General features: G+C 39.2%; 1 protein-coding gene across 10 annotated transcripts in view; it reads right to left on the bottom strand.

The window, feature by feature from the left end:
• The window catches only part of SOX5 (SRY-box transcription factor 5), a 1015292-nt gene that overhangs the window by 814930 nt on the left and 173240 nt on the right, over positions 1 to 27122 (bottom strand). For 8 of the 10 annotated variants that reach the window (XM_074402912.1, XM_074402908.1, XM_074402910.1 and 5 more), the window contains one exon: positions 8846 to 8922. The gene's annotated coding sequence lies outside the window, so the exon portion shown is untranslated. Of the gene's footprint in view, positions 1 to 1078; positions 5614 to 8845; positions 8923 to 18708; positions 20846 to 27122 lie in introns of those variants that run through there. The other 2 variants (XM_074402915.1, XM_074402916.1) reach the window with 2 other exon arrangements.

The following is a 27122-nucleotide window of genomic DNA, read 5'->3' on the forward strand; positions in this document are numbered from 1 at the left end:
TCTGGGTCGCATGATCCCGTCTGATACACATGGAATTCACAGGAAAAGTTGTTAAATCGCTAATAATGGCATCCATTTTCGCCTGAAACCCCTAACTACTGATTACTGTTTATACATTTATCGAACCCAAAATGATAAAGTGCTTTTCAAAAGAATAAATTGCTATATCTAGTACTAAATACATATTCATTGAGGGCACTCCGTCCTTCTTGATGGTAGCTAACCAGAATGACAAAACTGAAAGACGCTGATGACACGCTAAACATCGATGGTTCATTAGCTGGCTTGTTTACTGTAGTTATAGTGAAAGCAAGGTCTTAGGTCAGATCCTCATATCAACCAGCACATTCCTTTCTCTTCTGTGGCCATAGAGTATTCGACGCAGTTTTCACTGGCTCTCTCAAAAAAAAAAGTTTGCCATTGGTCACATCGTGGCCTGAGAGAGGTAGATACATGAACATTACTACAACAAAAACACAGATCCCATTTCCTGCTAAATCGTGGTCCCACTGCATTCTTCTCATACACAAAGCATTGCATGTTGCTTACAAATCAACCTAGAAAAATGTGCGCTTGAGCCCTGAGATTACTCTGCCTGGGTGTGAATCCAGCCCCGCCTCTTACTAGCTGTTGAACCATGGCAGGTTATTCAATTTCTCTCTGTCTCCATCTCCTCAGCTGAAAAAAATGGGTATAATAATCGTGCCTGTTTCATGAGGCACTGTGGGAGCCTTAAGTTATATAATACATGCAAAGCCCAAGAACAATTCCTGGCACAAAGAATGTCTTCAGTAAATGACAGGGACTCTAAGTATTCTGAACTGAAGAAACAGTGAAGAAACAGTGATGAGGCTTTTTCAGATTTTATATGTATGTGTATGTGTGTGTGTGTGCACAAATCTAGAGGTCTTACATCTAAATTTAACCTCCTCTAAGAAAAAGTAGAATTTTAAACGGTGGTTACAATTAACAGGACAGATGAACTGAGCTCTGTAAAGACCTCTGCCAGCACTAGAATCTCCCCATAGTCTAGCCTGTCTGGTACAGCGGTCTCTCTGGGATTTCAGTTAAGGCTTACCTGAGTGTACAGCAGGAATAAGGTAGAATAGGCTTTCTTCTACTACTCCAAGAGTCCGGAGCTACTCCCGATGACAACAGGGATGGGCAGAGAATGGAGTGATCTCCCTTCCAGAAGATGAACAGTGCCACTGAGAACTTAAATAACTGTTTTGTAAGAGATCACTGGCTTTGCTGCTTCTGTGTGACCTTTCTGTCCTATTTCCTCTAGAGGGTTTGATGGTGGGTGGGTAAGTCAACTATGCAGCTAAGTCAGCTAGGCAAATAAGTATTTTGACTATAGTGCCTACAAATATAGAGATATGTGCATAATGTAGATTCTTTCCCATGCATGCACTAGGATAGCTCCAGAGTATGACAATTGAAAGTATGTTACAAAAGTCATAAGGAGCACATTTGGATATATCCTTTATTATCACAGCCAAAAAAAAAATGTTTGTTATTACAAGTTACACATACAGAGTGCTTTCAGTCCCTTAATTTTTTCACTTGGGGATTTCCTGCTAAGATTTAGTCCTTTTGTGCAAGACACTAACCTCTAGGTTTTACAATTACTGATCTTGTATTTTCAGTCACTGTAACGGCAGATTTGGACTGACTTCACGGGTAACCAGATCGATTGTGTAGACATTAATACTTAAGAGGGCGTGGGGAGAGGGAATCAACTGGAACACTTAGCCTATAAAATGGACTATAAAATCACTATCAGAATAGACACTATAAACAGAATTCTTCACAGCCCAGTTCTCCCTTACACAAATTAGTGCATAGTACCATTCCAGTCAGCCCTGATGATAGGACTCTGTAATCAGGTAAGGAGTCCACATCATTAACCTGGCTGGTCAGTTACAGGGTTGCTACACTTTCCCCTCTAACTCAACGCTTTAGATGAGTTTGATATTTAACAATTAGTTGGATCTAAGTGACCCATGATTCAGGGATTTTTCTCTCAAATTCTATAGAATCTTAGGAAGAAAATTACAGTAAGCTAAGATACCATGGTTTAAAAAAAAAAAAAGGGCTATTAGTATAACAGCATTATGCACATAATAAAGTGTCTTGATCCACCCATAGAATTAAGTGATTTTCAAAATCCAATTCCTCAAATTCATAATTCACAGAAATGTAAAAATATGTACTATTTCTATTACACACTAAATAAAAACATATAAAATATGTATTGATATTAAAACATTTATAATTACAGAGCTATTAACTTTATCCTCACTTAATGCTATAACGATAAATTCACCTGTGAAATAACATCTAACTGCATTTTGATAAGTTGGTTTTACTAATGCTTTTTTCCTGTTTGCTCAGCTTTTTTCCCTTTTCTCCCTCCCTAGACTCTTGGTTTTACCGGGCAAAAGAAAAAAACAATTAGTAATAATTTAGATTCATTTTTGTGCTACATATATGTAAGAGTTTCGCCTTCTCCTCCGTCTCCTCTTTCTGCCATCACTTCTGGAACACAGCCAGAAGCCATGCTGGAGCAGTGCCAGCATGTCCTGTTCTTTTGCAGTTTGATTGCCTCTGTATACATCTCAGTTAGGCTTACCTAAGTCACCATTTACAATATTGAGTACAAAGAGCAGGTTGAAATAGTCAGCATTTATAAGCCCACTGGTTACATGATACAAAATATATAGCCAAGTGTAAAATTTATAGCAATAACATTTATGTATCATGTTACTCCAAGGACAATCTAATTTATAAAGAGCCTATTGTGTATATATAAGGAATAATCATAAATCATTTACATTAAACAGTGTCAACTGTTTAACCCAACTTTCCCCCTAAATTCTGCATACTGAGATTAATGGGGATTTTTAAAGGAAGCACACTAACCAAAAAAAAATCAAGTCTGATTCTTCTTAGGTGAACAACATACCCATATATAGGAGCAGGTGTCTGTAGTATGATTTAGAATACCTATGGAACATCTCTGGAAAATATTAACTTCCTCTGAAGTAGAGAGATGTCCATGAAAGTGAGGTGGGAATGTGGCCCAAATCTGTCACCAACCTCAGGCTTTTATTTCCTTCTCAAGAAAGAATGGATTTAAAACAAACAAACAGAAAACCTTCAGGCCCTATTGGACCAGTTGTCTGACATGTTTTCATCTGCAGGCACTTTTAGAAGATCTGGGAAAGATTATTTAGATTAGCTGCTTTGTCTCATTGACTCCCAGTCAGAGAAAAATCCCAATCAGTGACTGAAACTTTCAAGAGTCCTAAAGTGAAAGTCAAAAATGTATGCGAATTTTCTCCTTCTGTTCAGTCCTTAGCTCATGTCCTATTCAGAGAGGCAATTGTCTTTAGAAATCTATGCTTTGGGGTTCTCAATGAGACTCATTCTTCTCCTTAAAAAGCCCATAAAATTAATAATAGGCAATGACTGCGCAATTCACATGTATAAATGCATTTCATCTTATCTGAAACTCACACCTACACAGCCAAGTTGGACACCAAATTAAAAAAAAACTATGTTTTGGATTTCTCTTATGGTATTTTGATCCTTTATCTTCTGTTCTTAGAAAGGACTACAGGAGTCACATAGTCTTCTTAACCCTAACCTACAGCCTTAAATATCCATCAATTCCCGTCAGCCAAAACTGAAAAACAACTTAACATTTTTTTCATGTATATAATTTGTTCTTTATTCTTTATATAAGTGAGAAATTTACTTTTTTTTCAAACTCTATTGATAACTGATATTACTATGGAGAGAAGCAATTCTCTAGCCAGGTTATAATTAAAACTGGAACTGAAACTCAAAGAAAGGAATGCATAGCAAGAAAATCTGTAAATCACTTTTCTGCGAATGAACTGCCTGCTGTCTTCTACTCACAGATAGCTGACGCTGTGTAAAGATATGTTTTAACCTAGAAAGGAAAACTAAACAAAATCTATATACACACAGAATGATCAGAAATCCATGAACGTCTCAGTCAAATCAAGAACTGGTGGCAAAGAGAGGTTTGGGGAAAGCGTTTATTTTTTTAGATAACATGTTAATCTTCATAATCAGACGTACGACGGCCTTTGTAGAACTATTTTGAAAACTGATCATCCCCCTTAATAGCTGAATGTCAGTGGCACTCATTGGTAGGGGAAAAATGATACATTTCTCCACAACTTGGATGTATTAAACTTAAGGAGCAGTAACAACTCCTTTTAGTAATGATGGAAGGTTTTTGGTTCAAAAGTTTATCCATTCATGAGAAGCAGGGCTAGATTCACAGGGTTTTCATTTGTGCCAAGAGACAAAAGTTGACAGGCGGTACCTTCTTTATGTAACATATTTACTCCCTAAAAATATCTGGTAAACAAGGAATTCTTGCCCAATTTTGAGTGATATTCTGAGTTGCTCAAGAGGAAAAACTCCTGTTGTGCTCAGGTGAAGCAACTTAAAATTCCAAGCTAACTCCTTCTTTCAAGAAACTAAGGAATCTATGTAAAAATAAAGCATAATTATGACTTCCATCTCAGTGAGAGCTACTCTTGTCTTCACCTTGTTAAAAGGTTATTTTCTCCCCAGTTGCAGAGAAAAATAATCACCATGTAGGCAGACACTTCTCCAGACATTTATGCAGCCAAAAAACATACAGAAAAAAGTTCATCATCACTGGTCAGTAGAGAAATGCAAATCAAAACCACAATGAGATACCATCTCACACCAGTTAGAATGGTGATCATTAAAAAGTCAGGAAACAACAGATGCTGGAGAGGATGTGGAGAAACAGGAACACTTTTACACTGTTGGTGGGAATGTAAATTAGTTCAACCATTGTGGAAGACAGTGTGGTGATTCCTCAAGGATCTAGAACTAGAAATACCATTTAACCCAGCAATTCCATTACTGGGTATATACCCAAAGAATTATAAATCATTCTACTATACAAACACACGCACATGCATGTTTATTACAGCACTGTTCACAACAGCAAAGACTTGGAGCCATTTTAAATGTCCATCAATGATAGACCAGATTTAAAAAAAAATGTGGCACATATACACCATGGAATACTACACAGCCACAAAAAAGGATGAGTTCATGTCTTTTGCAGGGACAAGAATGAAGCTGGAAACCATCATTCTCAGCAAACTAACACAGGAACAGAAAACCAAACACTGCATGTTCTCACTCACAAGTGGCAGTTGAACAATGAGAACACGTGGATATATCACACACCAGGGCCTGTCGGGTAGTGGGGGTGTAGGGGAGAGAGAGCATTAGGAGAAATACCTAATGTAGATGACAGGTTGACAGGTGCAACAAACCACCATGGCACGTGTAAATCTATGTAACAAACCGGCACATGTACTCCAGAACAAAGTATAATTTTCTTAAATAAAGTACCCATGTTTTCCTATGACTGACCTATGCCTTCTATCAATTCTGTCTAAATTTCTCAATTAAAAATAATTATTAAGAAAATAAGTGACCTCAGGCCGGGCGCGGTGGCTCAAGCCTGTAATCCCAGCACTTTGGGAGGCCGAGGCGGGTGGATCACGAGGTCGAGAGATCAAGACCAACCTGGTCAACATGGTGAAACCCTGTCTCTACTAAAAATACAAAAAAATAGCTGGGCATGGTGGTACGTGCCTATAATCCCAGCTACTCAGGAGGCTGAGGCAGGAGAATTGCCTGAACCCAGGAGGCGGAGGTTGCGGTGAGCCGAGATCGCGCCATTGCACTCCAGCCTGGGTAACAAGAGCGAAACTCCGTCTCAAAAAAAAAAAAAAAAAAAAAAAAAAGAAAGAAAAAGAAAGAAAATAAGTGACCTCATCAATATGTTCCCAAATAAAATGTGGCCAAGAAGAAAAAAAATCAGCCAATCAAAACACAATTTGATATAATTATTGAAAATGACTTTCTTTACAAATTACTTTCATAGAACCGGTTAATAGTTTTTTAACTGAAGTTCAAGAGAGTTAGATATAGGCTTCTATAGCAATAAATGCCATTGAATCAACATTAGAAAACCTCTTTTCCTAATATGTCTTTTTGTGTTGCCAATATAAAGTGCTTACCTTGAATAAAAGATTTTGCCTCGTTTTTTAATACAAATAATAGCAAAAAAGCACCCCCAAGGCTGAACCACTCATTTCCACTTTAGTTAACAAAACGATGTAACTTCCTTTTATTCTTAATTTGGTATTATCATTTAAACTACTCGTTACCTATTAAGCCCATTTTGTCTCTTTATTCAGGAAATATTCCCAGTAACAACTCATTATTCTGGATGGCTATGGGTATCAATGCTGTTTTTGTGTGTTCTAGGAGGCACTGATCCAATGTCACTATTAGAGTTTCTTATACTGGAACCCACAGATTGCTAGGAAATCCAAAAACTTCTAGAATGATATGCAAATTTTCATGTGTGTATGTGTCCATTGTGATTTTTCCAGCAGCAACTTTTTTTTTTCCCCCTGCTACCTAGCATTAATGCAGCCTCTTTCAATTAATAGTACCCCATTTCTTTCTGGGATACAAACCCAATACCTAGTGCATGAAAAACCACAAAAGTGATTCTGTTACTCTGCTCCAAGAGAGGTGCACAGGATTATTTAGTGATCTAATCAGAGCAAATTAGTTCAAAGACATTTTTGATAGGGCTTCTGGGAAAGACATCTTCTCTTTATCAGCTTGACCTGAAGCCTGATAGGATGCTACATTTGAAGCAAGGCCCCTGCCACCATCTTGCTACCAAATAAAGTCAGAGACTGAAGCTGTATTAGTGGAATGTGAGAGATGGAGAGAAATTGGACTATGTTTACATTATTTTAATTCAGAAGTTAGCTCTGTGCCTGAATTTTTCATATGTTAATAAAGCACATGCACACACATTCATACTATCCTACTCCATAGTATTTGCATAGCTGACTACTCCTTCCACTAACTGTTACTGGCTCTCTTTGACCTTTCCCATCCAATGTAAATTCCCCTCCGTACTCTTGACTGCTGTCCATCCTACCTGTCTTTAATCTTATTACATATTTTCAAAATCATACGTCATATGCTGTTCATTAGTTTGGTACAGAGCAATTCTGTCCGTTTTTCAGTCCTTTTCAATCAAAGCTTACACAATGCAGGATCATTTCTAGTGGAGAAAGAGACAGAGAGAAAGGAAAGGGGTAGAGGAAGGAAAAAAGAATAAAAATTAAGAAAAATCGGCTTTAAAAACTGAGAACTCGAACGGACAGCCATGGAGTAAGATCCATTTAATGGTGAAACGAATTGAGATTTTCTTTAGACACACATAAGAAAATACATTTTGCTTAAATATCTTTAGCAGATACTAGTAGGAAATAATTTTTAGGCATTCTGATCTGAACTGCAACCAGACTTAGCTGACATAATTGTGGGGCCCCTGAAAGTAACTGCAGAGGTTTAGAAGTACTTGCCACTTCTTATGGGCTGGCTCTATAAATGCCAACAGTGAGTATTTTAAATTAAATGAATAGATTAATGAACATCTTTGGAATATCCATCATTAAGGCTGATTTATGTTCTGTTGCCAGCAGTAATTCAAAGAAATGCCATGCTATTCAAAAAATATTGCATGTTGTTCACACCACTTTGCCAATGTTATGACACCATGTAAGTATGGCAATATCTATATTCTTTTGCAGTACTAACCACACACAAAAGCCAATAGATATTAAACCACTTCAAGTTTCCGCGGGCATCAGCATGGGAACCACTCATATTTATAACTCTGATGAATGACCTTTCATTTGTAAATTTATAGTGTATCCATAATTTCTTCAGGAAACCAAGAGGTTCATTCAAAACATTGCCACAACATTTATCTATGCAAAGATGATGGATATGGTTTATGTAATTAAATGCTTTTAAAAATTAAAATCATACTGACAAGAAAAGAGCCAAGTTCTTTCCTGGTGTGCTCACATTTTCAAATATCAGAACTGCACTCTCAGCAGTTACGATGTTTAATCTAAATAGTGTATTAACAATTATTAAATATATCCAAATACATCGTTATTAGAGTTGTATAGCATTTTCTTGAACTACTGGAAATTAAGTTCAATTTACGGTTCTTATTTTCTAATTCTATTCCCCTACATTAAGCTATAAAAGACAGAAAACAGCATTGGAATATAGCATTTTCTGTTTATATTTACTGCATTTACTATATTTAGTTCTTCGGGACTACTCATGGCATCCTGCATGGTTTACTGTAAGAACAAACTATTATAATTTTTATTATGACTCAAATAAAATATATATTTTGGCAAAAATCAACATTTAGGAAGGACAGACATATTTCATCCCAATATAGACTTTGCTCAATTGGAGGAACTGATGAAGTAAGAGAAGACGAATGATAGCAATTATCAATAAAGTAACCAATAAAAAGCAGAATAGTCAATGTTGTATGTGTGAACAAGAAATCCACATTGTTGCTATGTGTGATGTGCTTTGCTGGCATTTCTAGTCTACTCTCATTTGCCTTCAAAAACACACAACTGTAGGAAGTACACACAAGTCTCAGTGGCATTTTAAAAAAATTTAATCTGCCCTATTACTACAGAAATCTACCTGTTTTTAACTGATTTGGTTATGTGAGCAACAATCTCCAAATTATCAACTTTTTTAGCATTAGTACATTCAGTAAAAAAAAAAATTGTGCCAAATTCTTGCAAATTTTATTTGCAAAATATTTTTTACATATTAGCTCTCTACATACTACTTCAAACAAATGTAATATTTAAAATAACAAAATAAACATTGTACATACCCCAGTAGATCGCTAACTCCTTGTAGGCAGGAACATATTTTTCATCATCTTTGGGTTACCAATGGCCAGCACAGCACCTGGAATATAACACACCCCCTGTAAATGAGTTTGCATTCATTAAATGGTGCAGTGCTGATTGGATTCCATTCAGAAGGTACAAATTCAATGAAGTAACCAGCCATATATCAACCTTCTTCCTCCGTATCCTACATTATTAAAGAAGCACTGCACATTCTGATAAATCTAAATGACAACTTTATTTTGAAAACTCAATTCTTGAGAATAATTGCTTCTAAATAGTTATTATATGACATATCATTATACTCTTTCAGTTTTGGTGGAAGCAACCCAGGGAAGTACTTGAGATGCCCTTTGGAGTTGGGCTAACAGAGCAAATCCTGGTTCCACCACACTATTTACATTGTGTTGGATAAATTACTTAATCTTACTAAATCCAGCTATCTGTAAAATAAGGATAATTACAGTCTCTTTCTAATGTTGTCGTTGAAAGGTTTAAAGGAGACAACGCTTAGCATGCTGTCTGACACATAGTATACTGTCTTCTTCCCCGCTTCACTCCCCTCCCCACTAGGGGAGTGAAGAATTCACCTTGGCCAAAGAGATGGGCATTTGCCTTCAGCTATGAAAAGGTGATCTCTTAAAACTCAAAATGTCATAGGAGTGTCCTTGTTTGCCTGAGGCTCTGACCACTGAACAGTCTAACAATGCAATTTATGATGGGTGGTTTGGGCCAGCGGTATCAGTTTTGCCTGTAGAAGGGACCAGAAACTAAAACTACAGGCCCCACACCAACGTCCAAAAGGGGTTGGAAACTAAAGGTTAGCCATATCCACAGGATGTAGTCAAGTCCAGTAAAAATTCTGGACACCAAAGACTCAACAGAGCTCCCCTGGTTGGCCATGCTCTGTGCATACTGTCACATAACGATGCCAGTAAAGTGACATATCCTGACTCTATGGTAAGGAAAACAGAAGCTCTGTTCTGCTAACTCTCCAGACCCTACCTATTTCTTCTCTTTGCTGATTTTAATCTGTATCCTTTTCCTGAAACAAACTGTAACTGTGAGTATAACAGCTTTCAATGCACTCTGAGTCTCTCAAGCAAACTGCTGAAGCTGAGGATGGCTTTGATGACCCCCAAACCTCCAACTGATGTGAGAAGTGGGGATTATATTGTGCAGAGAACTGGCTTTCCCTAACCTTGACACTAACCGTAGAGTCGGTTAAATTTGTCCACTTTCCTTCTTTAAATCTAGAAAGTCCAAAAAGCTTTGAAAGCTAGCTTAGTTTACCACTCAAGTGAACTTATTAACAAAGACCTCACCATTAAAATTCACTTTGACTTGATATTTATTTATTTACGAGACAGAGTTTCACTCTTGTTGCCCAGGCTGGAGGGCAATGGCGCAATCTCAGCTCATTGCAAGTGCCTCCTGAGTTCAAGCAGTTCTCCTGCCTCAGCCTCCCAAGTAGCTGGGATTACAGGTGCATGCCACCATGCTCGGCTAATTTCATATTGTTAGTAGAGATGCGGTTTCTCCATGTTGGTCAGGCTGGTCTTGAACTCCTGACCTGAGGTGATCCACTTTGGCCTCTCAAACTTCTGGGATTACAGGTGTAAGCCACTGCATCCGGTGATATTTACCTATATGTCATTGGTTATTTTTTCTCATACAAACAGTAAAAGCCATTCCTTCCCTATTCCCAATGATAAAGAAATTGTTTTGGGATTTTTGTTTTGTTCTGGGAATATGAATGGTAGTAACCTTTTGAAGTGAATGAATCACACACAAGTAAGATTTCTAAAGATTATTAATAGTAGATCTGTCAAGGTCAAGATGTTAGAAAATAAACTTCATTAAAAGATATGCTGGTTTTGGCCAGGCACAGTGACTCATGCCTGTAATCCCATCACTTTGGGAGGCCAAGGCAGATGGATTGCTTGATGCTAGGAGCACAAGACCAGCCTGGTCAACATGGCAAAATCCTGTCTGTACAAATACTACAAAAAATTAGCCAGGCATAGTGGCATGCACCTGTAGTACCAGTTACTCGGGAGGCTGAGGTGGAAGAATCGCTTGAACTCAGGAGGCAGAGGTTTCAGTGGGCCAAGATCACACCACTGCACTCCAGCCTGGATGACAGAGTGAGACTCTGTTAAAAATTAAAATAAAAATAAAAGACAATTGGTTTTCTAACAAAATATTAGTTAAATCATATATTCCTTGTGTTTCCCCTAAGTGCTGTGGTTGTTCCATGCAGGAGCTTGCTTACAACCTTGCTATTAAATAAATAAATAAATAAATAAATAAATAAATAACAACTTGGTAGACAAACTAGTAAGACCACTCCAAAGATGCTACTGAAATTGTTGACTGTACTCTGCATAATGCCCAGGAATGTGAATATAATGGATTTTATCCCATCAATAGGTTCTATTATGTAACACAGGTTATTTTAAGACAGATTATCTGCATGGGCCTTACCTAATCAATTACATGTACCTTAAGTTTTAGTCCAGAAGTCAAAGGCAGAGAAGATGCTGATCTGAAGCAGGAGGGAGACTGGCACATCAGAATAGAAAGGACACAAGGCAAGGAATATGGGCAGCCTCTAGGGCCTGTGGACAAGCCAGCAAGGCAGCAAGGACTTCAGTCCTAAAAACTCAAAGAGCTGAATTCTGCCAAAAACAAGCCTAAGTTCGGAAATTGATTTTTTTTTCCCCCCTCAGGGCTACAGACAAGAACTCAGCCTGGACAACCTTGATTTTGGCCTCATGATACTCTCAACAGAAAACCCAGCCAGAACGTGTTGGGTTTCTGACCTTTGGAACTGTGGGCCAATAAACGGGTATTGTTTTAAGCCACTCAATTTGTGATAATTCGTTACACAGGATCATAGGATTCTGCGAGTCTTATATTAACTTCTCTTTAGTCTTTCACCCTGAAAACAGGAGTGGGTTATGGGCTATGTTTCATTAACCATAAAGACCCCAGATTGCTATTCCTAAAACTGACAATTCTTGTACCCACTCTGAATAAGGAATATAAAGCAAGGTACTAAGCTAAATCGTAAAGAGATCATTTGGGCCAGGCACGGTGGCCCATGCCTGTAATCTCAGCACTTCAGGAAGCCGAGGCAGGCAGATCACCTGAGATCAGGAGTTCGATACCAGCCTGGCTAACAAGGTGAAACCACCATCTCTACTAAACATACAAAAATTAGTCAGACATGGTGGCATACACCTGTAGTCCCAGCTACTCAGGAGGATGAGGCAGGAGAATCGCTTGAACCCAAAAGGTGGAGGTTGCAGTGAGCCAAGATCATGCCACTGCACTTTAGCTTGCGTGACGGAGTGAGACTGCCAAAAAAAAAAAAAAAAAAGAGAGAGAGAGAGAGAAATCATTTGGAAAATTCAACTGCCTACCTCCTGTGAGAAATGAACTCCAATACACAGTGAATTACTTCCAACTTTTCTTAGGTCTTTTTAAAGGGCGAAAGTAAGCAGTAATTGCTGCTTCTTTAAACAGACTTGGGGATGGATATAGTGGTTCATGCCTGTAATCCCAGTACTTTGGAAGGTGGAGGTGAGTGGGTCACCTGAGCTCAGGAGTTCAAGACCAGCCTGGAAAACATGGCGAAATCCCTTATTACCGCCCCCTTCCAAAATTAGCAGGTTGTGGTGGCAGAGGTCTGTGGTCCCAGCTACTTGGGAGGCTAAGGTGGGAGGATGGCTTGAGCCTGGCAAGTGGAGGCTGCAGTGAGCCAGGAACACACTACTGCACTCCAACATGGACGAAAGACCTGAGACCCAGTGTCAAAAAAAAAAAAAAAAAAAAAGAAAAAAGAAAAAAAAAACTGACTTGGACAATGATCATATGTTCAGCGCAAAAACTAAGTATTTGGAGTATGGGGATCATTGAAAAGGAATCTCTTCCAGTAGTTTTTCTAGAGTATGTTTAGAATATATAACTACAGTTGCTCCCTATCTCATTCTCTTTCTATTCATTTACTACAATATTAACATATTTTTTAAATAAAATACTAATCTTATGTTGTGTCCCTGCTCAAAATGGCTAACTTAAATGACCTTCATGATAAAGTCATTCACTCGTTTATTCAATATTTCAGTGTGCACAATATGCTAAATTCTGTGTTAGGTTAATTTAGAATTCTTTAAAGAAATTAGTTTGCTTTTCTTAAACATATGCAAGGTATAACAGGGAACTGAATTGAAGCTGTATTTATATCACCACAACAAATATATTACTTTAAAATTATTATTATTTTTAGTTGACAAATCATATCACATTTATGAAACAGAATGTTGTATTTTGATATATGCATGAGTGTATAGATATGCATACATACTCAGATGTCAAAATGGATATTTAAATATAAATAGATTCTTAAACCATGACTAAAGGAATATTAAAATTATTTATTTTAAGGTGATTGTCACTTATAACAGATATGTTACTTTCTGAAATATATTTCCATATTGTACAGGTCTTATTCTTGCTTTCCTTGGATTAATGGCCTTTATCCTTTCAAGAGGAGGTTGGCCACCATCCAGAACAGAGGGGCCAGGAATCGGCTTTGAGTTTCAGAGCTAACCTTTGGAAATCTTAAATAAAAAACTCGAATGACAGAACGTGAGTGTAAAAAGCAGTGAAGATCTCCAAAATAAATACATCCCTTTACAAAACAGGCTGGTCCGAAGGTAGTAAGTTATCTCAATTGATTGTTCACAGTCAGTTACAGATGGAACTCCTTGTTCTACTCTTTTCCCCTTCTCACTACTGCACTTGACTAGTCTTTAAAAAAACAAAAACAAACACAAAAACAACAACAAAAAAAGCAAAACACAGATCATAAACAGCCCACTGGGGGAGCTCTCACCCACCTAGGGAGGAAGAGGAGAGAATTTTGAGCAAAGAAAGAGGTAGGGGAGGGATGAAGAGCTCAGAGGCGGGGTTCAGGCTTTCTCCATGTCAGTGTTAGTATCTGGCTTCCACGGCAGGGGGGCAGAAGCCTATCAGCTTCGTAAAGGAATCTACACCTCTGTGGGCTGACAGTCCTCTTTCATGGACATTTCTTGGTGGCAGGAGTTGAAGGTGGTAGCGAAAGCACAGGCCTTTCTGGGAATCCCTGCTTTTAGCCTTGTATGCATCTAATCTGGTGAGAGAGAAATAAAAAACTACTGCTAAAGGAAGGAAAACATCTTGATGGAGTTGAAGTTGGTTATTTACTCCTCGCAGTTGGTGCACATGAGCAGGGAAAATGCAAAGTCCTGTGCTCTGTTCTGCCCTCTCCACCCCACCACACACTCACACATGCACATGCGTGCACAAAACAAAGGAAGACTGAGGAAACCTCAGGATGGAGAGGCTGGGCGGTGGGGGTTCCTCAAGTCCAAAGGTAATGGTAGGTCAGCAATAGTGTCATTGGCCCAAAGTCCAGGTGGAGCAAATTGCATCAGCAGCTGATTCAACAAGGACAGAGCCCCTCAGGGTAGAGACCAGAATAGGGTGTGGAAGTCAGGAAGGACACAGAGGTCAACCCAAGGACCAGCATGCATAAATGTGACAGCCCACACTCCCAGCCCTAGCCAGAGTGATGCAGCCTCCCCCAGAGATGGTTTCTTTAGTCGGGACAGGGGCAGAGGCTGCACTAGGGTGAGATTTGTGCAGACCCTAGGGGGACACACAATGTAAAGAGGCATCATTGCTCTCAGGAAGGGCCCTGTGGGTGCAGGGTTGGCAACTGAGAATGGTGTCTCTTTGCATTTTCATCCTAGGCTACTCTTCACCCCATCCTGCTCCTGGGCCTGGATAGAGAAATGGGAAAACTAATAAACAGAGGATTTGACACAGCTATTCGGTGTTCACTTTTTAATTCTCACTCATCCTGCCCAATAAGGTGAGGGCTCAGAAGTGAGAATAAGGCCAGGTGCAGTGGCTCATGCCTGTAATCCCAGAATTCTGGGAGGTCAAGGTAGTTGGATCGCCTGAGGTCAGGAGTTCAAGACCAAAGTGGCCAACATGGTGAAGCCATGTCTCTACTAAAAGTATAAGAAATTAGCTGGGTTTGGTGGTGGGCACCTGACCTGTAATCCTAGCTACTCGGGAGGCTGAGGCAGCAGAATTGCTTGAACCCAGGAGGCGGAGGTTGCAGTGAGGCACGATCACACCATTGCACTCCAGCCTGGGCAACAAGAGGAAAATTCAGTCTCAAAAAAAAAAAAAAAAAAAAAAAGTGAGAATACATTATGGAAACAACTCTATTTTTGTTTGTATATTCAAGTGGACAAATTTTGACCCCATTAGATTTGTCTCAAACATTATTAAACTATTTAATCATATATTTCCCTTTTTTTTTTTTTTTTTTTTTTTTTTTTTTTTTGTGATGGAGTCTCCCTCTGTCACCAGGCTGGAATGATGCAGTGGCACGATCTTGGCTTACCGCAACCTCTGCTTTCCAGGTTCAAGTGATTCTGCTGCCTCAGTCTCTTGAGTAGCTGTGAATACAGGCACATGCCACCACACCCAGCTAATTTTTAGTAGAGACAAGGTTTCACCATGTTGGCCAGAGTGGTCTCCGTCTCTTGACCTCATGATCCGCCCACCTCAGCCTCCCAAAGTGCTGGGATTATAGGTGTGAGCCACTGCACCTGGCCAATATTTCCCTATATAAATTAGGTTAACAGCTATTTAAAAATCTTTTTTTCTTTCCACCTTCTCTAAGTACATCAGGTCCACTTCTTCCCATGCTATTGAAAATTACATGTTACTTCACTCAACATACAAAAGGAACCAAGCACTTCAATTTCCTAAGAATCAATAAGAAAGATGACCGCTTCTACACCCCTGCCAGCCTAAAATGTATTTCCTAGCATCCTCTTCAGAAGTCTGCCAGAAAGATACACAATCTAAAATCTAAAGCTGTAATAAATCTGAGATACTATGGCAACTTGCCTAATTTAAACTTTTACAATGTGCATCATTATTCCTTTTACAAATTCCAAGAGCGTTCACATTTTTTATCTAACACAGAGGTAGCAAGGTGTCTACGGAGGTAGCAGTGTTACACTGGAACCGGCAGCTGGAATCCATGGGCCTTATCTCTGTGCTCTACAAGTTAGCTGAGGGTTGTTGGACAAGTCCTTGTCTTTCAGGGTACTACATTAATCACACAAAAGGGCTGGTCTACACAACCTCTAAAGCTCCATGCTGCTGTACTATTTCTCTCTTAAGCAGATGGTTTAACTTCTGATGGCATCTTAACCTTTCAAATTCATGAATATAGGCACCAGAAAGCAAAACAATTTGGCCATCCTGGTAGACGAACTGGTAGCATGGACAGATAGGGAGGGTAGATGAGACTCAGACGGTCAATAATAACTGTAACAGCAAACATTTAGATGTTTTATAGTAGTTCCTATGAGCAGGCAATGTGCTAAGCATTCACATGTGTTATCTGGCTTAATTCTCTCAACAATGCTATGGGAGAGGTAGTTTTTTTTGTTTTTTGTTTTTGTTTTTGTTTTTGTTTTTTTTTAAACAGTCTCACTCTGTCACCCATGCCATTAAGACTCACTTCAGCCTTGATCTCCTAGGCTCAGGTGATCCTCCCACCTCAGCCTCCTGAGTAGGTGGGATTACAGGTGTGTGTCATTATGCCCAACTAATTTTTTGAATTTTTTTTATAGACATGGGGTTTCCCCATGTTGCCCAGGATAGTCCTGAACTCCTGGCCTGAAGTGATTCTCCTACTTGAGCCTCCCATAGTGTTGAGATTACAGGTATAATCTTGACATAGCCCCACTGGGTCAGTCATCCTCTGCCCTAAACCTCTACCTTTGATGCATTTCTCCTCTTACAAACGTAGGTTTGTCGTATTCCGTATCATTCAGCTCACTGAACAACTATTATGCCAACTGCAGCCCCTGCTGTTGCACAGCAGAACCACACTGCTCTTACCCATTGGAATATGGCTCCTCAATTAAAAGTTTAATCTTTGCTTCTTTCCAACATACACTGGCAGGGAGAGGTACCTTTGTTATATTCATCTGATAGATGAGAAAACTGACACAGAGAGATTAAGAAATGTGCTCAAGTTCATACAACTAGAAAGTCTTCAGCTAGCTCTACTCCCCCTATTCATTGCACCCAAAATAATTCAATTAAAACAAAGTGAAAAGTGCATGACAAACAGAAGTCTAGATTCACACTGTACATTACAAATTTTAACAACCATTTCTGAAACTAAAGCTAAAGAAGAATGCAGAAAAAAATGTTACTGAAAATTTATTTTCATGAGGTATCAGTGCACAGATGCGAAGCTGATATTGAAAAAGATGTAATCATGTGTTCATTTCATTCTACAGAAAAGAAAAATGAGTTGACCTAGGGTAGTGGCAAGACTGTGCCTGGAACCCAAGTACGCTCTTTTCCAGCCCCTTGCTCCTTCCACTGTTTCCCTAATACGTATTTTTGGAAAGACAACAGGGGTTGAGAATGCAGGCCCTGAAATCAGACTGCTTGGTTTGAATTTCTGTTCTCACTCACTAGCTGTATAATCTCAGGCCTCGGTTTCCACCTCTGTAAAGTCTGAGAAATGATACGGTTGCATATGGTTGCTGCGATCCTCACATCACTTAGAACCATCCCAGGTACCCAGTAGGCACCTAATGAGTGCTGGTCTTTATTATTACCACAAGAGCAATAAAAGATTTGGAAAAGCAGAAGGTCAAAAGATCAAGAGCCACTCAACAGCTTTGCAAGGAGAGCATAAAAGGCGTGTTAATAGCATATGAGATATTCCAGATTTTTCACGTAAAAACTCTACTCCTTACTCTCCTAAGTTCACCATGTAGATAACAGAGGTAAATATACTGGCAAAGTTTCAGGTAGAATTCCTAGCTTCCAGTTTCAGCTTCATCATTGATAGCTGGACTCTGGAAAATCAAATTATGTCTGTGTGTGTCAGTTTCCTTCTTAGAGCTTTCCTATCCAGACGACTTTTCAAAGTTTCTCAAATTTCATTAATCACTGGGGACAAAAATGAGATTTAACGTATTAATTTTAAAAATTTTAACCAAACACAATATAGAACCTTTATTTCCAAAACTTTTTTGGTTCCATTTTGCATCAGATTTCCTGCCACTGTTAACTTGGTTCTGATTACAGAAAAACATATATAATTTGCAATTCAAACAGTCTTTAATCTTAAAAGGGTTTCCATTGTGGAAGAAAAAGCAAGTTCCCCTAGCTCTGTCCTTGGCATAGGCCACCACTTGCTCAAGGGATCTTAACTCATAAAGGAGGAGCACTGGATAGCTTTAAAATGACTTCATTCCCATATTTACATATTTTTAATAGGGCTATGATGAATCTCCTTCCGCTTGACTCCTATTTTGAGCTGTGATATTTTAATCTCCATTCTTGCTGCAACTTAGCAGATGAATGTGCAGTGTGACAGAGCTCAGAGGAAATAGTATAAATAAAGCAAAGTGGAGCTATGACATCTCACATTTTATAGCTTTTTTATTGTAGCCGAAGCATAAACAGAGCACAGCTGTGTTATACTTACCGCTGTGAGCACTCCCTCAATCCTCACCCCCTGTTGCTTTTAAAAAGACAGTGCTCTTATTCAAAAAGCTTCGGCTGTGGGTAACCCGGCCCCACCGGGCCAGCCATCCTCTGCCCCCAATCTCTACCTTTGACACATTTCTCCCCTTACAGATACACATTTGTCACGTTCCGCATCATTCATCTGAGTGAAAACCAATATGCCAACTGCAGCCCATACTGTCCTAGAGCAAAAGCACACTGCTCTTACCCATTGGAATACAGCTCCACAATCCAAAGTTTAATTATTGCTTCTCTCCAACGCACACTGTATCCAAATAATGTATGTACCCTCTCTTACTAGGAGACAGGAAATTAGCTGAAAGTATTCAAAACAGTGCACTCTCTTAATGACAGCCCCCTTATAAAATGAAGAAGTTGTATTTCTCACTTTCAATTTAACTCTTAGTCATGTTTGAGTGAAAGTTGGAAATGCCAGAAAGGCCAAATAGAGTGAAAGTTAGAAGACTGGTGTTGAGATCAACAAAATAATTCTACATGTGAACGCAGTCATCAGGTTTTAGAATGTTTCAGGCTGGTTACATATTTCAATCATTCTGCAGGAGACAGTATCACGGATAGCATGCACCCTCTGTCCTCTGACAAAGGAGTTTATATAACATGGCTGATTTGTCCAGAAGAGACACCTGATCTAATCCAAGCCAATCAGAGTCCTTCCCTAAGATATTCGATTTAAGGAGAATAGATAAAGCAGTGAGCTGTCATCAATGGTGACATTTCCTCCCATATGGAGAAATCTCTATTGCAGCAAGAAAGAGTGAAGCCGACATTCAAAGCGACACAGAGACAAGAGAAAAGGATCAAGCCCTGACAAAGTGTGACTCCCGGGTTCCAACTGTTCCTGAGGCCCAGCTACATTCCTGCCCTTTCCCGTCCTTGGTTATCTGCCTTCCTTGTATTCTTTTACCCAACAAATTCCAAGCATTTTTCTTAAACTGTCTCAAATTGGATTTTTATCACTTTCAAAAAAAGAGTCCTAATTATTACAACTTCCAGAGGATTTTTTTTTTCAGATGGGCTCAGATTTATTCTTCCTTTTTCAAATACCACCACAATATTTATGGGAGGGAGGGAAAACCCTCTGGGCTTGTAGAGGAATGTGTAATGAAAATTCAAAAGACACATGCATCCAAGTGAAAAGAATATAGGGGCATAGCAGCCTATACACCAGTGAAGTGAAATGAAAGACAGGAAGATTGATTTGCATCATCATTAACATGGAGGGAGAAAAGCGCAAGAACACAATAACTGCAAGAACCACCTCCATTGACACACGTCATTGTTTCGAAACAACGGACCCAACTGGGCTAACATAGGGGCAAAGTTGGTATCCCAAGCTTCTCGGCTATCTATCCGCCCAAAGTTGCTCTTCTGCCAAGCTCATTGTTTACCAGGCTGCCAGCCCAGCCCAGGGATCTGATTAGCAATTTGCACTTTTGTGAGAGGATTAACAGAATTCCTTTGTTTTGATGTCGGATTATCAAACTGCATCTTTAAAGAGGTGTGACCTCATCCAGATTCATAAGCCTGCTCCCTTGAGAATGACTTGAATTTTACTCCACTTGCGCAACATATAATTTCATAAAGGAGTTACTGTCAAAACATGGTACTCAATTCTTGATGTGTGTGAAGAAGCACATTTGTAATGTAAATAACCTCAGAAGTTTTGTGATATTTTAAAATAACCCATCTGGTGGGAAAACAAGGATTTTCAACCCATTTGGTTCCAGCACTAGTAAATTAGTGTGCATCTAACTCATGGAACCCAGAGATGAACCCCATGCCCAGGCACAGCCTCATGTTGCTTTTATTGTCAAGGACAAGTATTTTTAATTGTCCCAGAGTTCTTGATATGTTTTTTTAAAGGAAGGCAGAGTACATAAGTGAGTCAACTGAGGAAAACCAAAGCATTTGACTGTCAAGTGACAAGGATACCAAATCATCTACAGCATAGTTCATATGATAGAAGAAAATCAAATCAGAGTTTGTATTTCTGTGTTCTCTAACAGTCACCTCATCAGAAAGAGAAGTCCCTAAAATCTCCACCCTAATTTGAAACAAATAAAACTTCGAAGGCGGGGGGCCATCTATAGGGCAGGATGCAACAAAATAGGTCTGCAGATTTTGCACTTCTGTAATCCTTACTTGAGGGGCACTCCCAAATAGAATGCACAAGAACAGTGAGGCCTGGGGAGGGTATGCATTACTAGTGTGAAGACCTTATCTTCGGAAGTATATAAATGCGCCTTCAGCTGCAAATGGTAAAAGGGCAGCCTGGCCGTGACCAATACCCAAAACGCCAGCCACGGCTGCAGATCAGGTTGTGGCTTTACTTACTGACAAAAAAACCACAACAACTAAACAATAAAAATACTCTCTTTCACAAAGAGGAAACAAGTATCATTAAATATGCCTATTTATTTTTAATATCAATTAGACTGTTACCCTGAAGTTGATAGATTTTAGAATGTTTCTTTCAGTTTTACAGTTGAAGCAAACTTTCAATTATACAGTGAGAATACTCGGCAGACCCTGATAAACAAGGTGAAAGGTGTGTTTGTCTGAAGGCATAGCACATACACAAGTCTGTTTTACCAATAGTTCTTAACGGGTGGTTGTGTGGATTAATTAAATCACATGGAAAATCATTTTCAAAATACAAGTCACGTATTCCCACCTCATAGCCAGTGGATGGGGTGAGAGCGTATTTTTCTAAAAATCTCAACTAGTGTTCTATGAATGCCTCCTTAAACAGCCCTCTCATTTTTAGAAACTGCCCTTCTATATGGATTATTTGCTAGTCTTGCCTTACTCATGAAATCGAAAAAGTCTTAAAAAGAGGTAGATTGTGTCTCTTATGAGCCTCATACAATGACCCACACAGAGTTTTGCATTCAAATATGAAGTTGGATAAATTCCAAAGATGGTGGTTAATAGGGATATGATAGATGTATCGTAACAGAGTAAAACTTCAGAGAGAGTGGGAATGAATAAGAAAAATAACTTAGTAAGAACTTGACTTCAACCCCAAAGCTGCCAACATGGAATTCAAGAAGAAAAAAATGTGGATTATTTATGACTTTTCTGACCATAAATACAGAATCCCAGCCAAAATCGGCCTGAGGTTGTTCCTGTATGCAACAAGTATTCGTTGAATGTCTCCATTTGCGAGGAACTATCCCAGGCTCTGAAGACAGAGCAGTAAACAAAACAGGCCAAGTTTCTTGCCCTCACACAGCTAATATTCTACTCAGGGAGACCAGAATCAAACAAGGTAAGTGAGCATATGTATATGTACACACACACATTAAATGAGGGAAGTGCTAAGGAGGAAATTTAAAGAGAAGAAGAAAAGCAAGAGTTTGGTCGTAGAAGAGAGGGTCTCCGTGAGAAGTGACCATTTGAGTCAAGACTGGAAGAAAGTGTTGGAATGAGTCATGTGGTTATCAGAGCAGTGAACACCACAGGCTGAAGGAAACCTGCAGGAGAACAAAGGCCCCGAGAGAGGTGGCGCCTTCCACCACAGAGGACAAAGAGCAGCAGACAGTCTGGGAGTGCAGGGTGGGTATGGAGGAAAATGGCGGAAGGGGAAGTCAGTGAGGAAAAGGGTGGGAGCTGATTCTGCTCCTCCAGGGTCAGAGTAAGAACCTCCTTGAGGTAGGAAGCCATGGGAGGGTACTGAGTACAGGACGACATCTGACTAATCTGATTTACACTTCAAAGCTTCAACCTGGAGGACGCCATGTTTGGATCCCCTTTCACGAACACTCCCTTCGTGGAAGCCTGTCTTCCCCTCCTGAACTCCATCTCTCTCTGTTCCCTTCCACTCAGTGTGGAAGCTGCTTTCCTCTCCTGGATTCCATCTTTCTGGATTCTCTCACTCAGTGTGAGAGCTAGCTCTTTCCTTCTCTCTCCTTCTCCTGTTTCTCTCTAAAAAAAATAATAATAATAAATAAGGTTCAACCTGGCCACCATATGTGAGAAGACTGAAAAAAAAAAAAAAGAACCAGTGGAGACATCCGGTTAGGAACCCACAGCCATAATGAGAAACGAAGGAGGCTTGACCAGACAGGAGAGTGGAGGTGGTGAGAGGTGCTCAGATTCTGGAACTGTTTTGAAGGTAGTTTTGTTAAAAGAGTTCGATGTGGAATAAAAGTGAAAGAGAGGATTCAAGGATGATAGTGAGGTTTTGGTTCTGAGCAATGGGGAAGAAGAGATTTACCCTTAATTGAACAGGGGGAGACTTCAGGGAAAGCAAGTCTCAGGGACACACCAGGGCATCAGTTTTGCACATGCCAGGCAGAGCTATCAGGTAGTTACGTGGATGCATATGCGGCTGGAGTTCAGAAAAGAGGTTGCAATATGAAAGAAATATGTATCATCCCTAAATAAGATTTGTTCTAGCTCTGACAACTGTAAGTGGCAGGTTCCAAATGAGTATGTATTTATGTATCTATTGATTGATTAACCGATTGAGAATAGAGTCTCCCTACATTGCCCAATGGGTCACCAATTCCTGGGTTCAAGCTACCCTACTCCCTCTCCTTCCCTAAGAGCTGGGATTACAGGTGTGAGCCACCGTGCCCGACCCAAATGAGTCTTTATTTAAAAGACATAGACTTGATAGTGTCTTTGATGACGGTCTTTAAAAATCACAACGATCTTTATGTAACTATTTGTTTTTAATAGAGACAATTCCTTACAGCTAACTGTATGTAGATAAATCATAGGCAACTACATTAACTGTCCACATATATAGTTACATTTGGTCCTCCCTTACCCATGATTTTGCTTTCTCTGGTTTCAACTACCTACAGTCAACCACAGTCCAAAAATGTTCAATGGAAAGTTCCAGAAGTAAACAATTCATAAGTTTTCAATGGTGCAACATTCTGAGTAGCATGAGGAAGTCTCCCTGCCATCCCACTGTGTCCTGCCCAGGATGTAACTCTTAACCTTTGTCTGGCAAATCACTACTGTTTATGCCACCTGCCTGTTAGTCACTTAGTAGCTGGCTTGGTTATCAGATCTACCATTATGGCATCACTATGCTTCTGTTCAAGGAACCCTTATGGCAGCAGTCCCCAACCTTTTTGGCACCAGGGACAAGTTCCTTAGAAGACGGTTTTTCCACGGACTGGTTGGGGGTGCTGGACGTGGGGAACGGTTTCAGGATGAAGCTGTACCACCTGAGATCATCGGGCATTAGTGATATGGTTTGGCTGTGTCCCCACCCAAACCTCATCTTGAATTATGGCTCCATAATTCTTATGTGTTATGGGAGGGGACCTGTGGGAGGTAATTGAATCATAAGGCCAGTTATATCCATGCTGTTCTTGTGATAGTGAGTTCTCATCAGATCTGGTGGTTTTATAAGGGGTTTTCCCCCCTTTGCTTGGCACTTCTCTCTCAGCTGCTGCCATGTAAGATGTGCCTCTTCCTCTACTGCCATTATTGTGAGTTTCCTGAGGCCTCTCCAGCCATGCAGAGCTGTGAGTCAATTGAATCTCCTTCCTTTATAATTACCCAGTCTCAGGTATTTTTTTCATAGCAGCCTGAGAACAAACTAATACACTTAGATTCTCATAAGGAATGCACAACCTAGATCCCGTGCATGCACAGTTCACGATAGGTTTTGTGCTCCTATGAGAATCTAGTGCCATGGCTGCTCTGACAGCAGGCAGAGCCCAGGTGGTAAGGCTCGCTCACCTCCTGTTTGTGCGGCCTGGTTTCCAACAGGTCACAAACTGATACCAGGGACTGGGGACTCCTGCTTTATAGTACCTCACAATGTCCCCTAAGCACAAGTCATAGCAATGCTGGCAATTTGCATATGCAAAAGAGAAGGTTAAAGTGCTTCCTTTAAAAAGTGAAAAGGGGAAAATTATTTTTAAAAAATCATATGCAGGGCTAAGAGCCATAGTAAGAACTAATTTACCTGTGAAACTGCAGAGAAAGAAAAATAAATTCATGCTAGTTTTATTGTTGCACCTCAAACATCAAAAGTTACTGCTGCAGTGCATGATAGGTGCTTAGTTAAGACGAAAAAGGCTGTTAACTTTGTGGGTAGAAGACATGAACAGAAATGAGTTCCAACTCACAGCAATGTGCTGCCTCTCAAAGCACTGAGCTTACATGAAGATTTCAGCAAGGGATCTCCTGAAATGAGTAATACCAAACCATTTACTGGAAACAAGGGATGGTTACACAGATTCTGGAATACAGAAGGTCAACAGTAGCCTAACACTGCATCACAATACCAGCGGCATTTATCTCAGTTCATCTCATCATGTAGGCAACGTGCCTTCTCACATCACCACAGGAAGAAATGTGAATCCACTACCTAAGATACTTTGAGAGAGACACCACATTCACATAGTTATGGTATATTGTTAAAATTGTTCTATTTTGTTATTTGTTTCTGCTGCTAATCTCTTGTGTCTAATTTCTAAATTAAACTTTATTAAAAGATATGCACATATAGGAGAAATCACAATATAGACTGTCCGAATTTAGTGATTTCACTTACGAATGTTCGACTTTCCAACGGTGCAAAAGAATTCTGTTTTTTCACTTTCAGTAATCAATAAATTACATAAGATATTTAACCAAGCATTACAACATAGACTTTGTGTTAGATGGTTCTGCCCAACTGCAGGCTAATGTAAGTTTCTTAGTATATTTAAGGTAGGTTAGGCTAGCTATGATGTTTAGTAAGCTAGGTTTACTAAACGCATTTTTGACTTAACGGTATTTTCAATTTACAAGGGGTTTATCAAGATGTAACACCACTGTATGTCAGAAGCATCTGTATATATAGGGTTTGGTACTATTCATGGTTTCAGGTATCCACTGGGGGTCTTGAAAACTATCCTCCTCGAACAAGAGAGGACTACTGTAATAATAATAGTCTGGGTTTGGTGGTCTGAATTGATATATGACCAGAGTTAAGATGATTCAGATAAACAAATGTTATCACTATCCCTGCATGTGTGTCTTACACCTTTCCAAAAATGGCAAAGAAATTTACACTTTTGGTTCTCAGGGTATGTTAAGACCTCATGCTGAGCACATTTTAAATTTCACATTTTGTCTTTAAGATTTATATGGCAGCTGGGCATGGTGGCTCATGCCTATAATCCCAGCACTTTGGGAGGCTGAGATGGGAGGTTCAGCCGAGCCCACGAGTTTGGAAACAGCATAGGCAACATAGTGAAATTCCATGTCTACCAAAAAAATTAGCTGGATATGGTGGTGTATGCCCATAGTCCCAGCCACTCAGGAGGCTGAGGCAGGCGGATCAATTAAGCTCAGGAGGTAGAGGCTGCAGTGAGCTGTGATCATGCCACTCCAGCCTGGACAACAGAGCAAGACCCTGTCTCAAAAAAAAAAAGATGATTTATGTGGCATGTATAAAATAAATTTAAAAGGTTAAATGTTTTAAAATTTTTACTAACTATAGTAACCTCTCAACATTTTTGACAGGCTTTTGGAAATTGTGAATTTTAAGCTAAATGAAGTATAGCAGATCCTCAAATAATGTTGTTTAGTTCAACTTCATTTCATTACAATATTAATGAGAAAAAAAATTAGGTCCATAAATGCTGTTTCACTTAGAGTTGCAGTTTTCAAGTATATTGACAATGTGAAGACTTACTCTACCTAACCTTCCCAAAAATCATTATAGTCAATTAACTTTGATAATTATCTACTACTTTACAGTTAGTATCATGTCATCACTATCATCATCACCATCATCATAGCTATCTTTTATTAAATCCTACTGGGTGCTGGACTTTACATTTTACTCTTATAATACCTTATACCAGGTTCTGTATATTATATGTATTAAATATAAGTACATTTAATACTATTATCAATCCTATGTTATTCATAAATATTTCAAATACTAAGGCCAGATGCTTCATGAAAAACTCTTACAAACAGAAAACTGCTTTCCTTCTATTATGAAATCAAAAAGCAACATACATAAATATATGAAATGGCAAGAATTGAGAAATCTTTACTTCTGGGTACTTGTCATATACTTGGGGAATACCTGTCAGAACAATAGCTTTTTACAATATCCTACACCAGGATCCATACGATAAATCAATGATATATTTGACTAACAATCAAAATTAAAATAGCACTTGTAGAAATAAGAACAAGGAATCTAAAACTATTGGTCTTTAGTAAACAATAAAACAATGTAAAAATATTGAGGCAGGAGAATTATGTAATTTCTAAAAATCCAAGTAGTCTTTAATCAAGTGTTTATGAGATGTAGCTCAATGTCCAGAAAAAAGAGAAATAGAAAAGTATACTTCACAGGCTTGAGTATTTCTTCCAAATCCTACATCTATTTAAGTTGGCAGGGCATATCAGTGGTTGATTTGGACATTGTCCACATTTGTAAATGAGCATCTTCGTTTCTGCATTTTGGCACAGGGCCATGTAAATGATTATACTGGTGTAAATTTAATGTAGTAGATATAAAACATGGCACAAAGTAGAAGTATCAATTTTAGAAAACCGTAAAACCCATCAAATAACTTCTCAAATGTCTTCAACGTAAGTAGCCTGCAAACCTTAAGTTGCTGG

This window comes from Saimiri boliviensis, chromosome 7, assembly GCF_048565385.1.
Source record: "Saimiri boliviensis isolate mSaiBol1 chromosome 7, mSaiBol1.pri, whole genome shotgun sequence".
Lineage (NCBI taxonomy): Eukaryota > Metazoa > Chordata > Mammalia > Primates > Cebidae > Saimiri > Saimiri boliviensis.